This window comes from Leopardus geoffroyi, chromosome B1 (genome assembly GCF_018350155.1).
Source record: "Leopardus geoffroyi isolate Oge1 chromosome B1, O.geoffroyi_Oge1_pat1.0, whole genome shotgun sequence".
NCBI classification, from domain to species: domain Eukaryota; kingdom Metazoa; phylum Chordata; class Mammalia; order Carnivora; family Felidae; genus Leopardus; species Leopardus geoffroyi.
In genome coordinates, this window is record NC_059327.1 from 198335679 (window position 1) to 198349463 (window position 13785).

Below are 13785 nucleotides of genomic sequence, written 5' to 3' on the forward strand. Positions count from 1 at the left end.
AAATGGTGAGAGCCAGATTACACCAGCCATTTGCAACGACTTACTGCCCGTTTAAATGAACCAGAAGCAAGGCAGAGAGAAATTAAATATGCTGAGCGCCAAATATGTTCCCCAAATCTCGCTACAGGTCTTTATTTGCATTATTTTGCTCATTTCTTGGGACAGCTCTAAAATATAAATATTATTGTCCCTCAATCACAGGAATGGAAGCTAGTTGAGAAACTGAAACTTGTCCGAAATCACACAGTTAAGAAGAAGCAGCTAGGCATTTCTCATGCCAGACCCGTGTTCTCACCATAGCACTTGACGGATCCGGTCCGCAGGTCTCGTGTGGCCTCAGGAAGCCACTGCAACATGAGGTCACAAGTTCATCAGTGTGCATGTGAAACAAGACTGGCAAGACCCACTTTTTATGGTCGAGTGTTGCTCAGCAATCCGTGTAGGTGTGTTCTGGTAATTGTGAAGGGACTCCGTGTATCTTTAAGGACATCCTTTTGGGTTGAGAGACCTTCACATACTGCACTTTGACCAAAGAGGAAGTCCTACCCACACACAGGTCCCACCACTCTAGTCTGTGGCTGCATTTCACAGGAAACACAACCTCAAACGGACCTAGCAGGGGCTTTCTGCTGAAGGACACTGCTTAGCATTGAGAACAGTTCACCCCACTGCCTTACGGATTACCAGCTGTCAGACGTCTCTGCAATGCCGCCTCGGGAACCCCTCGCAGGACACCAGCATCTCAGCACGGGACCTTGTGCACGGCCGCACTCTTCAGGTAAACTAAGTAGGCCAGCTCCCTCTGAATGGGCATCTCACTGGCATAAATGATCGTTAGGAAAGAGCTGAGACACCAAGCCAAAAAAAAAAATTTTTTTTATAACATTGAATGCTGGGCCTTCTATAAAGCATCGAGCGGCATAAAGAAAGCCAGCTCCCTTAACTCAGTTTCTAAAGATCTCTTCATTCTGCTGGAAGAAAGAATCAAGATACTTACCCATTAAAAATTAAAAGACTAGATGTTTTCAGTCTTCTCATCCCGGAGCTCGGACCCCCTGACTGTTTGCTCCTAAAATCCAAAGGCCAGGCTGGTTGCTGGCTTTCTTGGCTGACCTTCATTAGGACAGCCCCCTAGAAAGGCAGCCTCAATTCAAAGTAGGTCATTGAAAGTAGAAGTTAACTTAACTCCTGGAGCCCCTGTGGATACATATATATATATATATATATATATATATATATATATATTTAATGTTCTAAATTGAAATCGTTTCCTTTCCGGTTTGGTGTGACTTTGGAATCATGCCAACCATCCTTCCGCTCACAGGGATGAGGAGCCCAAGAATAAGAGTGAAGGTGGGTACAATCCTCACCCTCCAAGGTGCTGGGGAGGCATCTCTGCCGGGCTTTTCTTAGAAAGAAGAGACAAAACATAAATGTCACAGAAAAGGGAGTTAAGGGTCATCAACGTCTGTCCGCTTTACAAGCTACGGTCATGGAGGAAATTTATCAACACTGATGTTTTTCTTGTGTGCCAATGTTACTTATCCGAGCATACCCTTTGTGTCTCTTGTAGCATACCCCTCGGTGCTATCGCTCCCTTGGACTCCCAGGGGGCCCCTCAAACCACAGGGAATGGTTATTTCAAAACCTAGGAAGGCAGTGGTAGGACAGGCCAGTTGGAGGTCTGCCAGAGAAATGACAAAACTTCAGAAAGCCTCTGAGAAACTGAAGATAAAACATACCCCCAGAGAAACAGGAAAGGCGACTGGCATTTACAGCTCTATCTCTCGACGGCCAGTCTGTGTGCATTAACTCGCCTGATCCTCATACCCGACCTTGAGAGTTGGGTAGTATTTTCCCTGGTTTACAGGGGAACTCAAGGGGTCCAAGTAAATGTTCAAAGTTGTCCAGCCACTGATGTCCTAACAGAATTCGAAAGTACCCTGATTGCACCTGAGCTGACCGAGAGGAACAGTATTTCCTGGCAGCTTCCCAGAGTTCATCTTGCAGCCATTCCTGGAGCGGTGTTAGACACCGGCCCTCTATAGGCCATATTTCTCTTTCTTCTCTCCAAGGAGCCCTCGCAGATGACTCCACGAACAAGACCATTCTAAAACCAAAGATTATTCTTTTCTGTACCATCTGGCCAGCGCTGGCCTTCACATCAGGAGACCCTATTTCTAGCTCACTTTGCCTTGAGTCAGGTGCTGTCCTGGAAAGACTGTGGGGTTTCACATCTGACAAGTTGGTCGAGATCCAAACTCTGCCACTTGGACCAGACATGTTACTTTATCTCCTCCGATCCTCGATTCCCACATCTTTATGTTGGAGCGGCATCACGTAGCACTTGCACAGACAACTACTTAGCCTCGATAATATAATATTTACGTTAAATGAAACGTGGTACATATTTAACACTTGGTATGTACTCAATAAAGGTCGGCTCGCTCACCATTACTTTCTTCACCCCAGATCAGTGCTGGCCTCATTCCTAAAACATGCCATGAAATTTTGAATACAGATAAATTTATGAATGTTTTATTTTAATAATCTCATTAGAGAATAGTAATATACCACAGTTTCATGGCCTGTGCAAGCAGCCTCAACTAAGTAGAGAAGGCGACTTCAGGTCATTTAAAAGATGTTGCCGCAGAGGCTCAGGAGAGTTGATGAGGGCTTACAGCACGGTGCAAGAGAAAGAGAAGGAACTTTGAAGGCAGTCAAAGCTGTGTACGAATGTGAAGTGTGACTTCTGTGTCTTTGGGTAAGTGGCTTAGCTTCTCCGAGCTTCAGTTAGATGTTGTTGGCATCTTGTAATTTGAAAGTGGGTAAAATGATACACTTTGTGTGTTGCTGTGAAGATGAGAGCAGATGTACCTACAGCATCTGACACAGAGATGATATTCAGGGAATGGACAAGTGGTGGCTGGGCAGTGTCATTGCCAAGGTCACACAGTCAGTAGCAGAGCTAGATAGAAGGATCTTTTTTCTGAACACCACTACATAAAGCAGTTATGTTCATATGTCGACTATACTTCAATAATTTTTAAAAAGCAGTTATATGCACTAGTGCAGACAACTGCCGAGGTCCACCAAGACCTGAGTTCTGGAGAGTTCCTCCAGGCTATGTCTACCCATTCTAGCATGAGAAAGATGCAATGCTCAAAGGGGCTACATCTTTAAACAGAGATAACTATTCGAGTCTAAATTAGATTTATTTTTACAGATTGAAACAAAATCTCCAGTGATATCGTGAAGTGAATTATCAATAAGTTTGAGAAAGATCCAGTTAAATAAGTTCAATATCAGTAACTTAAGAAAGAAAAATTACCATGAAAAACAGAACAGTGAAAAAAAAAGTCATTATGGGAATATCCTTTGTGCGTTTTGTTTCATTTGTTACTTTTGTGGACAGAATACATTGGGAATCATCATCATGGTTCACTCTTTTTTTTTTTTTAGTGAGTATATTTATTCTTACTTGGTACGAGAGAATGCTGAGGTTCACAGCGATTCCCTACATTGTCCATTTTACACAGTGAATAAGAGGGGAAGTCAGAAATGGGACCCAGGTCTCCCTGAGTCCCAAGCTCCTGCTTTGTGCACGATGCTTCATCAGTGCTCTGATGGATGTATTCAGGGTTATGATCATAGCATCGCTTTCCTTCAAACTAACCAATAACATGTTAGGACTCCCAGATATACCACAAGCAATAGCAAAACAGGTGTATGAGTTTGGTTATTTTATTTCATTGGTGATGCTAATCGAGAGACTCCCAAAAACCCAAGCATTAGAAAGGGAAGTCCGTGGTGCACTGCTGTTGGCTATATAAACTGAGAGGATCCAAAAAATCTGGAAATTCAATATCCATGTGTTTCAAGGCACAGCCTTCCATGGTGGTGGGTTCTCTGTTGAATTTAGTGTGAGATAAATATAGGGGGTGGCTAATAGCCCAGGCCCAACCTCTAAGAGTCCCTGTGGACCCAAATTTAGTCATCAGCTTTGCAGATTCCATCCAAGGTATCCAAAGTTGATGAGACTCAGGGTGTTGTCTCTGGCATTCTGGCCCATACCTCTGTCTTTTGTGACTCTGCTTAAGTGTTAAAAGTGTACTTGGGTTATAAGTTCCTTTCCAGTAGGCAAATCTATGCAGGAAACCAAATTACTGCCAGGAGGCAGCCTCCTGAAAACAAAGTCAGAACTGGGTCATCATGGTCGTTCAATTCACTGAGCTATGGATGGTCTGATGTCTTGATAGAAACCTGAAGCTAGTCTGCCCCATGTCTACCTATGGATGGATGTTCATAGGTCAGTTTCCCCTTACTCCTGGGCATGGCTGGGGATCTCCTGACCAGCTCTACTTCTCTTGATATTCCCCGTAAGAACACTTCCCTACCCCAAACTCCTACTTCTCTTCTCAAACTCTACTCACTACACCACCCCACCCACTCTTTGAGAAATAAATAGCCTGTGTTTGGATTCAGACTGTCACTTCCTAGCAGAATGATTTTAGCATTATTTAACCTCTCAGGACCTCCAGTTATCCTTTATAAAATGGAATTGCAATACCCACCTTTCAGATTTGTGGGGAGAAAGGAGATGCAGTATATAAACATTATGTATTATGCTGCGTGGCAATTATTAAGTGCCAAGTAAAGGATAGTGGCTATAAAATCATTTTTAGCACAGTTATCTGAGTTTATTTGCTATTCAGGCAAACGTTGATTAGATTCTTTGGGCTTTTTTTCCTGCTTTTTAAGAGTCTTGACCTGGACGTCTGGGTGGCTCAGTCAGTCGAGCATCCCACTTTGGCTCAGGTCATGGTTTCGTGGTTCATGAGTTCGAGCCACGCAGTAGGTTCTGTGCTGACAGCTCAGAGCCTGGAGCCTACACTGGATTCTGCGTCTCCCTCTCCCTGACCCTCCACTGCTCGTACTCTCTCTTTCTCTCTCAAGAATAAATACACATTAAAAAAAAAAAAAAAAAAGAGTCTTGACCTAAAGTCCTATTTTAAGGTGATTTCTCCAGGAGGCTAATCTCATCATTTTCCTATTTATTTTAATCATTCATCTATCAGGGCCTTGGTAGTATCTTACAACTCCCCAAATGTACTGATCCTCTGAAAATATTAAGACTTAATGAAAAATGATAGAAATTCCTTTAGAACACTGTCCTTGCCAATTTCAAATCCTCAGTGTCCTTGAAAATGCTCAACAGTTGCCTGTTGAACTATACTGCATAACTGCTTATAGTTGACAAAATATTTTCACTTCCACCATCCCACTTGGTCTTCAAACCTATCCTATCAGTAAAGGGCAGGCAGTGTTTATATCCCCTTTTCGGGGGGCTGGAGAAACAGACTCAAGTCACATGGCACACCGTATAGTTCAGCACACCAGGGCTTAGGGATTTGCCAGGTGAGTGATCCTGAATAAAAGAAAGGGCAAAGAAAGAGTTAATTATACGGAGGAAGCTCAATTCAGGAGTTAAGTCCTAAATGCACTTGAAGTTACAAAGGAAGCAATGACCTCATCTGAATCCATACTGTGCATTTGTTCACTAGACAGATTTGGCTCAAGAGAAGTCTTGCTGAACAAAATGACAGGATTGCTCAATATTGAAAAATCTGGGTCATTTGGATTGTTGCTGTATGAGGGAATCTAAAGTAAACAGGGTGTCCTACATAGGGTTCTGGAATTCAGCAGATGGCATTACTATTATTGTTGCTGCCATCATTGTTGTTGTTATAGATTATATTACTCTCAGTCCAGTCTCTATTAGATTACCTGGCTTTTCATGCCCCATCTTTGGATTTAAAGATGCTCTCAAACTTCTTTGAGACCTACCTTACTGTGAAACAGCTCATCATAAAACAACCAGCATATAGCAGGTGCTTAATAAATGACTAGTTCAAGAATGACAGTGCTTTCACCAGCAGTCTTTAGATGTCCATGGGGGAGGTGGGTCACCAGGCCTATCTCCACCCCAAGGCCAGCCTATAAATTGTGGCAGATGATGACAGATAGATGGACAGATAAATAGATGGATGGATAGATAGATAGATAGATAGATAGATAGACAGACAGGGGTCTGGCAGTATTGGCCCCAATCAGTGAAATTCTGCCATGACTTATGAGAGCCAAATGAAAATGGGGTGAGGCAAACAGGCAAGCCTTTTTAAAAAATGATAAGGAAACATCTAATGAGGCTCTTGATCATCTACATTTTAGTTTTGCTACAGTCTAGTTTTATCTGAGCAGTAAAACAATTTCAATGATAAGAAAGCAAGAAGAAGGAATGATGGAGAGAAGGAGAAGAGGAATGGAGGAAAAGGAAGGAAGGGAGAACAGAAGGAAGAAAAGGGATATGATAAAACAACAGGAGTGAAAGAGAAAAAGGATAAAGGGAGAGACTATTTACTATAACATGGAAAAAAGGGGGGGAAGAGAAAAAGCTTACCATGGAAGGAAAGTAACCCTTTCTGCAAAAGAGAAAAGAATATGGCTCTTAAAAACAAAATGCACCAGGAGGAATAAGTTCCAAAGTCTAGAGTTTGCATCAGATCATTAAGGGTGTTTTCAAGATCATTTAAAATAAAAAATGGATTCACATGCACATTGCCTTGAGATACTTAAGGGAAGTTACTTGTTACCAAGACAGTTGCAAAATCTTTTTTAAAAATATGCCCATACTTAATAGCAGAAAAACTAGGAAAGCAGTTTCCCATATTCCTCCAAAAAAAATCTATACTAACAATCCATTTGACTCCAAAGGCTTCCATTTGTTGGAAATCCAATAAAATTAAATGTTATACTTAATTAAATGTAGCTGATTGCTCTGACCAGGGTACAGAAATAGAAATCCAATCAGCATACAGCTTCCTCTAAGTCTGAGCATCTCAAAGATGTCACTTTCTCATTTTTTATGTGAAAATAGAAGAAAATTGCATATAGTTGTGACCGAATTAATAAACATCTGAGTCTGAGAAATCAGATTTTCAACACACTTACTCAAAGCATGTGCAGGTGTGCCCACACACAGACACGTATGCACACACATGCACACACACACACACACACACACACACACACACACATTCCCTGGCCCTTTTCCCCAAACACACACCCAGTATCCCCTCCTTCCCTCCCTCGACTCCAAGTAACGTCCACCATTTTGGATCTGTTGGATATGACGGTATAGAGAATCAGATGTGTGTTGTATGACTTCTCCTGTTTTTGTGTTTTAATGAGAAAAAGAATCAAGCCTTCATTTTGACCCTCCCCTCCAGCCTTGACCCAGTCTTAGCCGCAGAGCTATGTCGTACCTTCTTGACTTTCTCTAATATTCTCCTCATGGTTTGCTTTCAGCCATTTCCTCTAGCTCTGCTCACGTGCACGGTCATTACGAGAATGCTGTTTCTTAAACTTTGAAATAAAGAGGCTAGCATTTTTATAAGCCTTATCTTCCAGGAATAAATGAGAAATATTTAAGAGCAAAAAAAACCCAAAAAAAACAAAAAAACAAAACAAAACAAAAGATTCCTCACTGTAAAAGCATTGTTTTTCCTTCATAAAATATTAATTTTGGATCAGGTGAAATGCAGCAGAAATATTTATGATAACATGGCTCTTTGCAAGCTTGGTTTGGTAGCACCAGCGAATTCCCAGTGGAGAACACGATTTCTCCAGGATAACAAGGAAACGTGATTTGTTGCTTTACATATTTCCAATTGTGTAAACTGCTTATGATACCATAAGGGTATTAATTATTTTTGGATTAAGATCCGCACCAAAATCCAATCCATTTATAAAACAAATCTTTTCTTCCTAACACATTCACTGAGACCCCAGGCGGGTTTCCAGCTCCGAAGCAGCCATACCGGTTTTAAGGCCCAGATCTAATGTATGTTCCTTGGAAATCTTATGCACCCTCCTATCTATAGGACCTTGCTTCCTTTTAGTTTTCTGAAATATTTATGTGTTTTAACCATCAAATCCATTACTTAAAAAGAAAAATTCTTTTCAGGGGTGCCTGGGAGGCTCAGTATGTTAAGTGTCTTACTCTTGATTTCAACTCAGGTCACGATCTCAGGATTCATGAGATCAAGCCCCGCTTCTGGCTCCATGCTTATAGAGTAGTGACTGCTTAGGGTTCTGTCTGTGTGTGTGTGTGTGTGTGTGTCCATCCCCTGCTCTGTGTCTGTGGGCCTCTCTCTTTCTCAAAATAAATAAATAAACATTTTTTTTTTAATTTTTTTTTTCAACGTTTATTTATTTTTGGGACAGAGAGAGACAGAGCATGAACGGGGGAGGGGCAGAGAGAAAGGGAGACACAGAATCGGAAACAGGCTCCAGGCTCTGAGCCATCAGCCCAGAGCCCGACGCGGGGTTCGAACTCACGGACCGCGAGATCGTGACCTGGCTGAAGTCGGACGCTTAACCGACTGCGCCACCCAGGCGCCCCAATAAACATTTTTAAAACAAACAAAAAGAATGCTTTTCAGTGCACAAAGTACTTAGTAAGATAACCAAATATAATAATTGGGACCATCCCCTCCAAAACTGTGGGGTTACTTGGTCAAAAAGGATGGTTAGGGCAGGGATTCCTCTACTCCCAGGACCCCAGCCACACTGTGCCCCTCTCTTTGGCAAGGCCCTCTTTATACCTTGAGAGCAGTGGATTACGTTTTAATGGGAGGCATCATAGGCTAGAGCAGTGTTTTTCAAACTGGGCTTCCTTCTGGACCCCAAAGATCTCCAGAGTCTTAGGTATCTGTAATTCCCATGAGAACTCTATCCCTGAAATGAAAGCACAGAATTCTAAGCCAAAATTAATTAAGAGTGTATTTTGTTTCTTTTGCCTAGGCTTTGAAAGCTGGTACATAGGCAATTATAGTGCCCAGGTTGGCATTTAGGATTAGATTTGCATTGGCATCCAATGCAGTTGATATCTCTCCTTGTTGAAGAAATAAACAGTCATCATGAAAAGAGGCGGTCTCTCCCTGTGACTCCCCAGGGCCCCAAGATCTCCTACCCCGTCCTTCCCTGACTGTGGGCCCTGCAGGCAGAGTGTGGTCTCTTCTGGAGACCCCCACTTGCTTCTGCCAGGATCCCCACCACCGACCCGGCTCTGGACATATTAGTGACATTTGCACTAGGTGCCCTGCTGTGACTGACTGATGGCACCAGAACATCACTTCTCTCTGATCACAGAAGCCACGCTTAGGCTTTGCTTCTGTGGCTAATGAGGAAGAGAAACTGAAATGAATGATTCCTATGAAAAGTAAGGGTACAAATACATGGTATTCTCTCCCTGGCTGGCCACAGCAGCCTCTCCATGTTGCTGAGTGAAGGCAAGAAAAGCAATCATCCATGATGCCCTTTTATCTTGGACAGTCCCTAGCCCCTGAAGCCCATCCTTCCATCATCAGGCACCAAGTAGAGGTCAGAGCTACCTGTAAGGAGCAGTAGAGGGTAAGGAAATCTGCTGACCTCCTAGGGAGCTGCGTGGACCCCTCTGGGCACACCTTCCCATGCGTTCCAACACCGGCTTACGTTCCTCTATTATTTACAGACACATATTTAATTTCACTCTGTACAGTTGCTTACAGCATCATGGAGAACACAGGCCAGGGTTATGAGGCAGGACCTTGCTCTGTGATCTCCAATTACTAGTATCTGGACGGTGCCCGGCGCGTAGCAGAACCTCAAAAAATGTTCGCAGGATACATGAACAAATTCCACCCGGAACAACAGCTGTGTGCGCCTGGATTTTGACTCAGTCATTGCTTATAAATAAGACCTGAGAGAGGAACGCTGCCTGGTGAGATTGGAAGCCTTCCCCGCTCGGATCTGTGGCATCCGTGTTTGGACGTGGTGGGTTTTCTCTACACGGTTCCCTGAAAATTAACTCAGAAACGACTCTAAGCAGATTAAATATTCTTTCTGAGCAGCGGTGTGCCTGCGTTTCCGTTTATGATGAGCCCGGGACAGCAAGGCAGATGGAAGTGTGGTACTTCGCCCGGGAACGGGAAGACACCAGTGAGCGGCACCGGGGGGCGGACAGAGCGGAGAAGGGGACAGAGTGGCTCTCATGTCCACTTCCTTCGCCTCCCTGCCCCTTAAAATCCCTGGGGCATTCTTAAAATATCAATACTTGGGCTCCACCCCAGAACAGCTGGATCAAACTTTCTGGAGCATTAGTATTTGTTAAAGCTCCCCAGGTAGTCCTGAAGGGCAGACAGATGTGAGAACCCGTCCTTACCCCCCTGGTCATCGTGAACGGCAGGGAAGAGCTTCTCATTCCTGGAAACTAAAACCTAAGTCATACAGGACATTTAGGGGCGCCTGAGTGGCTCGGTGGGTACAGCGTCCCGCTCTTGATTTCGGCTCAGGTCATGATCTCATGGCTTCATAGGTCCTACCCATGCATTGGGCTCTGCGTTGGCAGCGTGGAGCCTGCCTGGGATTCTCTCTGACCCCCCCCCACCTCTCTCTCCCTCTCTCTGTCTCTGCCCCTCCCCCACTCATGCTGTATCTGTCTCTCTCAAAATAAATAAGTAAACTTTAAAAATTTGGGGCACCTGGGTGGCTCAGTCGGTTGAGCGTCCGACTTCGGCTCGGGTCATGATCCCATAGCTCTTGATCTCAAGCCCCACATCAGACTCTGTGCTGACAGCTCAGAGCCTAGAACCTGCTTCGGATTCTGTGTCTCCCTCTCTCTCTGCCCCTCCCCCCGCTCGCACTCTGTCTCTCTCTCAAAAATAAACATTCAAAAAAAAACAAAAACAAAACAAAAATAAATAAATAAATAAAAGTCATACAGGACATTTCATCTTAAAGTTCAAGTTGACGGCAATCACTATCTTTCCACATCTTAGACGTCTTGTGCTCCCATGAGCCCTACCATAGCTGTTGTGTCACCCCCACTTTGTGGATAAGCAAACTGAGGCTCAGAGCAAGGAGATTATTGTCCCAACCGAAAACTAAAAGCATCGAGGGCAGTGGTTTGCAATACCCGCTTACTGTGCGTGCAATATAGGGCACGCTACTTACTGTCTGTGAATGTCCGTTTGGTTTCGTATAAAATAAGGCTGAGAATCCAGATCACACAGGGCTACTGTGGCAGGGCAGGGACACATATCAGGGCTTTCGATGTTCATTACATTCCTTCCGAAAACACGCCTGTCAGGAAGGGAAGGGCCTTGTCTTTCTTATAATATATTACCTTCCTAAAACCAATGGACATGAAATTCTTTGCATCTGACTCACCACACCTCATTCTCACCACATCCTTTATTAAGGGACCGAGATCAGTTAGAACCACAGCCTTCTCCGATGGGTCTTAGACACCCTGAAGAAAGCGAAGAGCTCTTTGCTTTGTGGAGCGCCATCTAATATGTCATGCTGATGCCACTGCCTGGTTGGCTCAGACTCTGCTGTGGCTCACTAAGACCCCAAAGTTTGCTTTTTAAATGCCAGAAAGTTTGGACTCCCTTCAGGACCATTTAAAATTCTTTTTGTACAACAGATTATTCACATCTCTCAAAAGCTGCTTTTCTGAACCCTTATTAAGTGTTATGCTAAGTGAAATAAGTCATACAGAGAAAGGCAGATACCATATGTTTTCACTGTTATGCGGATCCTGAGAAACTTAACAGAAGACCGTGGGGGAGGGAGAGGGAAAAAAAGAGAGAGGGAGGGAGGCAAACCATAAGAGACTCTTAAAAACTGAGAACAAACTGGGGGTTGATGGGGGGTGGGGGGGATGGGCATTGAGGAGGGCACCTGTGGGGGTGAGCACTGGGTGTTGTATGGAAACCACTTTGACAATAAATTTCATATATTAAAATAAATAAATAAATAAATAAATAAATAAATAAATGCCTTGTTCAAGGCCACATAGCGGATGGCAGGTGGAGCTGGAAAACAGCTTCCCTGGCCACCTCCCCAGACCTCTGATCCAAGGCGGTAAGCCTTGGAGGGGACTGTCCCGCACCCTGTGATTCCTTCACTGTGTCCCCGAGAGCTGGCCAACAGCCAGGCACAGAAGGAACCCCCTCATGGGAACTGTCTTCCTTTATCCCATCTCAACACTGCTAACCGATGCCTTCCAAGAAATGAAGTGACTGTGTAAGCAACACATTTTAACTGGTGGGTGGTCCCAAAGTGGGGAAGGCAGTGCAAATGTGTCCCACGTGACCATAATCACGTAATTTAATTCTTCTAAATATTAATACCCAATCATCGATGCCAATATAACCCCAAATATAACACAGCTGATGTCAAAGCAACCTGCAGACTTTACTTTGTTATACAAGCAATGTCCATGCTTCCATAACGTTTTACAGATGGACGTTTCAACTCATTTCATACTCACAATACAGTAAGAGAAAACTATGGGCATTAGTTAGCATCTATAAATCAGGAGACACCAAGTGCTCCTGAAAAGTCACACAATTAATGACAGTGCAGGGACAGAGCAGTGTTCTTTGACATCTAGAGTAGCACTCTTCCAGTATTTGATGGGGGGTTATTTGCGTTATACTGACGAAGGTTCAAGCCCTCTTCCCCACCTCCATGGAGGAGACAACTTTCAAAGAGACCAAGCACTAGATATGCCACACCACATCCAGAGAGGGCGGTCTGGGAACGAGAGCCTCGCAGCTGCCTCTGCTTTCCCTGCTGTCACTCACAGACTAGATGCAGCTGTGAAGTCACACACAGGGTGTCTGAGCAGCTGGAGCTTAGTCTGGCCCTTTGGTAACTTCCGTGCCGTTACTGGTCCCAGATCACACAGCTCCAGTCCAAAGCCCATCCGTTGTCATTCATGGTCCCTGACAACCAGAATCCAGTATCACCAACATCCAAGCTGCTGAGCCCTGTGGCCCCACCAAGCCGTGCCAAGCCTCTCTGGCCACCCTACGTATTCTAGCGCCTTCACCTCTCTGCACACGAGACTGAATTTTCCCAGCACACCTTTCCTAATTCTGCACCAGGAAGTTCTAGACGTGCTCTGCAAGACTCAGCTCCAGTATTATCTCCTTTTTTAAAAAATGCTTATTTACTTATCTTTGAGAGAGAGAGAGAGAGAGAGAGCACAGGGGAGGAGCAGAGAGAGAGGAAGACAGAGCATCCAGAGCAAGCTCTGTGCTGACAGCGGAGAGCCTGCGGCGGGCCTCAAACTCACAAACTGTGACATCAGGACCTGAGCTGAAACCAAGACTCAGACGCTTAACACTGAGCCACCCAGGCACCCCTCAAATATTACCTCCTTTATCAAGATTCCCCTGGGGAGCACCTGGGTGGTTCAGTCCGTTTGACTTTGGCTCAGGTCACGATCTCACGGTTCACAGGTTCAAGCTACATGTGGGGCTCTGTGCTGACAGCTCAGAGCCTGGAGCCTGCTTCAGATTCTGTGTTTCTCTCCCTCTCTGCCCCTCCCCGTCTCACTCTCTGTCTCTCTCACTCTTTGAAAAATAGACAGTTTTAAAAAATAAAAATAAATAAAGGTTCCCCTGGCCTCCAAAGCACAGAGGATTTGTTTTGTTTTGTTTTCTATGCATCTGGTTTTACAAAGCACTTTGATAACAGCCATCATGGAAAGATGCAGAATCCATATTATACTGAGTTTTAGGAGTGCCTTGAGAACAGAGACCGTGTCTTACTGGGCACAACATTTGCACAAAGTTCTCGGTAAATGGAAGATGGATAGATGGATGGTTAAACGATGAAAGACGGGTGGTAGAATGATCTAGAAGTGCATAACGCTCAGTGGGGTGTGAT

The 13785-nt window shown here is 44.2% G+C and overlaps 1 protein-coding gene across 1 annotated transcript in view; it reads left to right on the forward strand.

Annotated features, from left to right (window-relative positions):
• Positions 1 to 586: 586 nt before the first annotated feature.
• Positions 587 to 13785, forward strand: part of CLNK (cytokine dependent hematopoietic cell linker) — a 164159-nt gene continuing 150960 nt past the window's right edge. Inside the window, exon 1 of the mRNA XM_045474547.1 lies at positions 587 to 778. The gene's annotated coding sequence lies outside the window, so the exon portion shown is untranslated. The remainder of the gene's footprint in view (positions 779 to 13785) is intronic.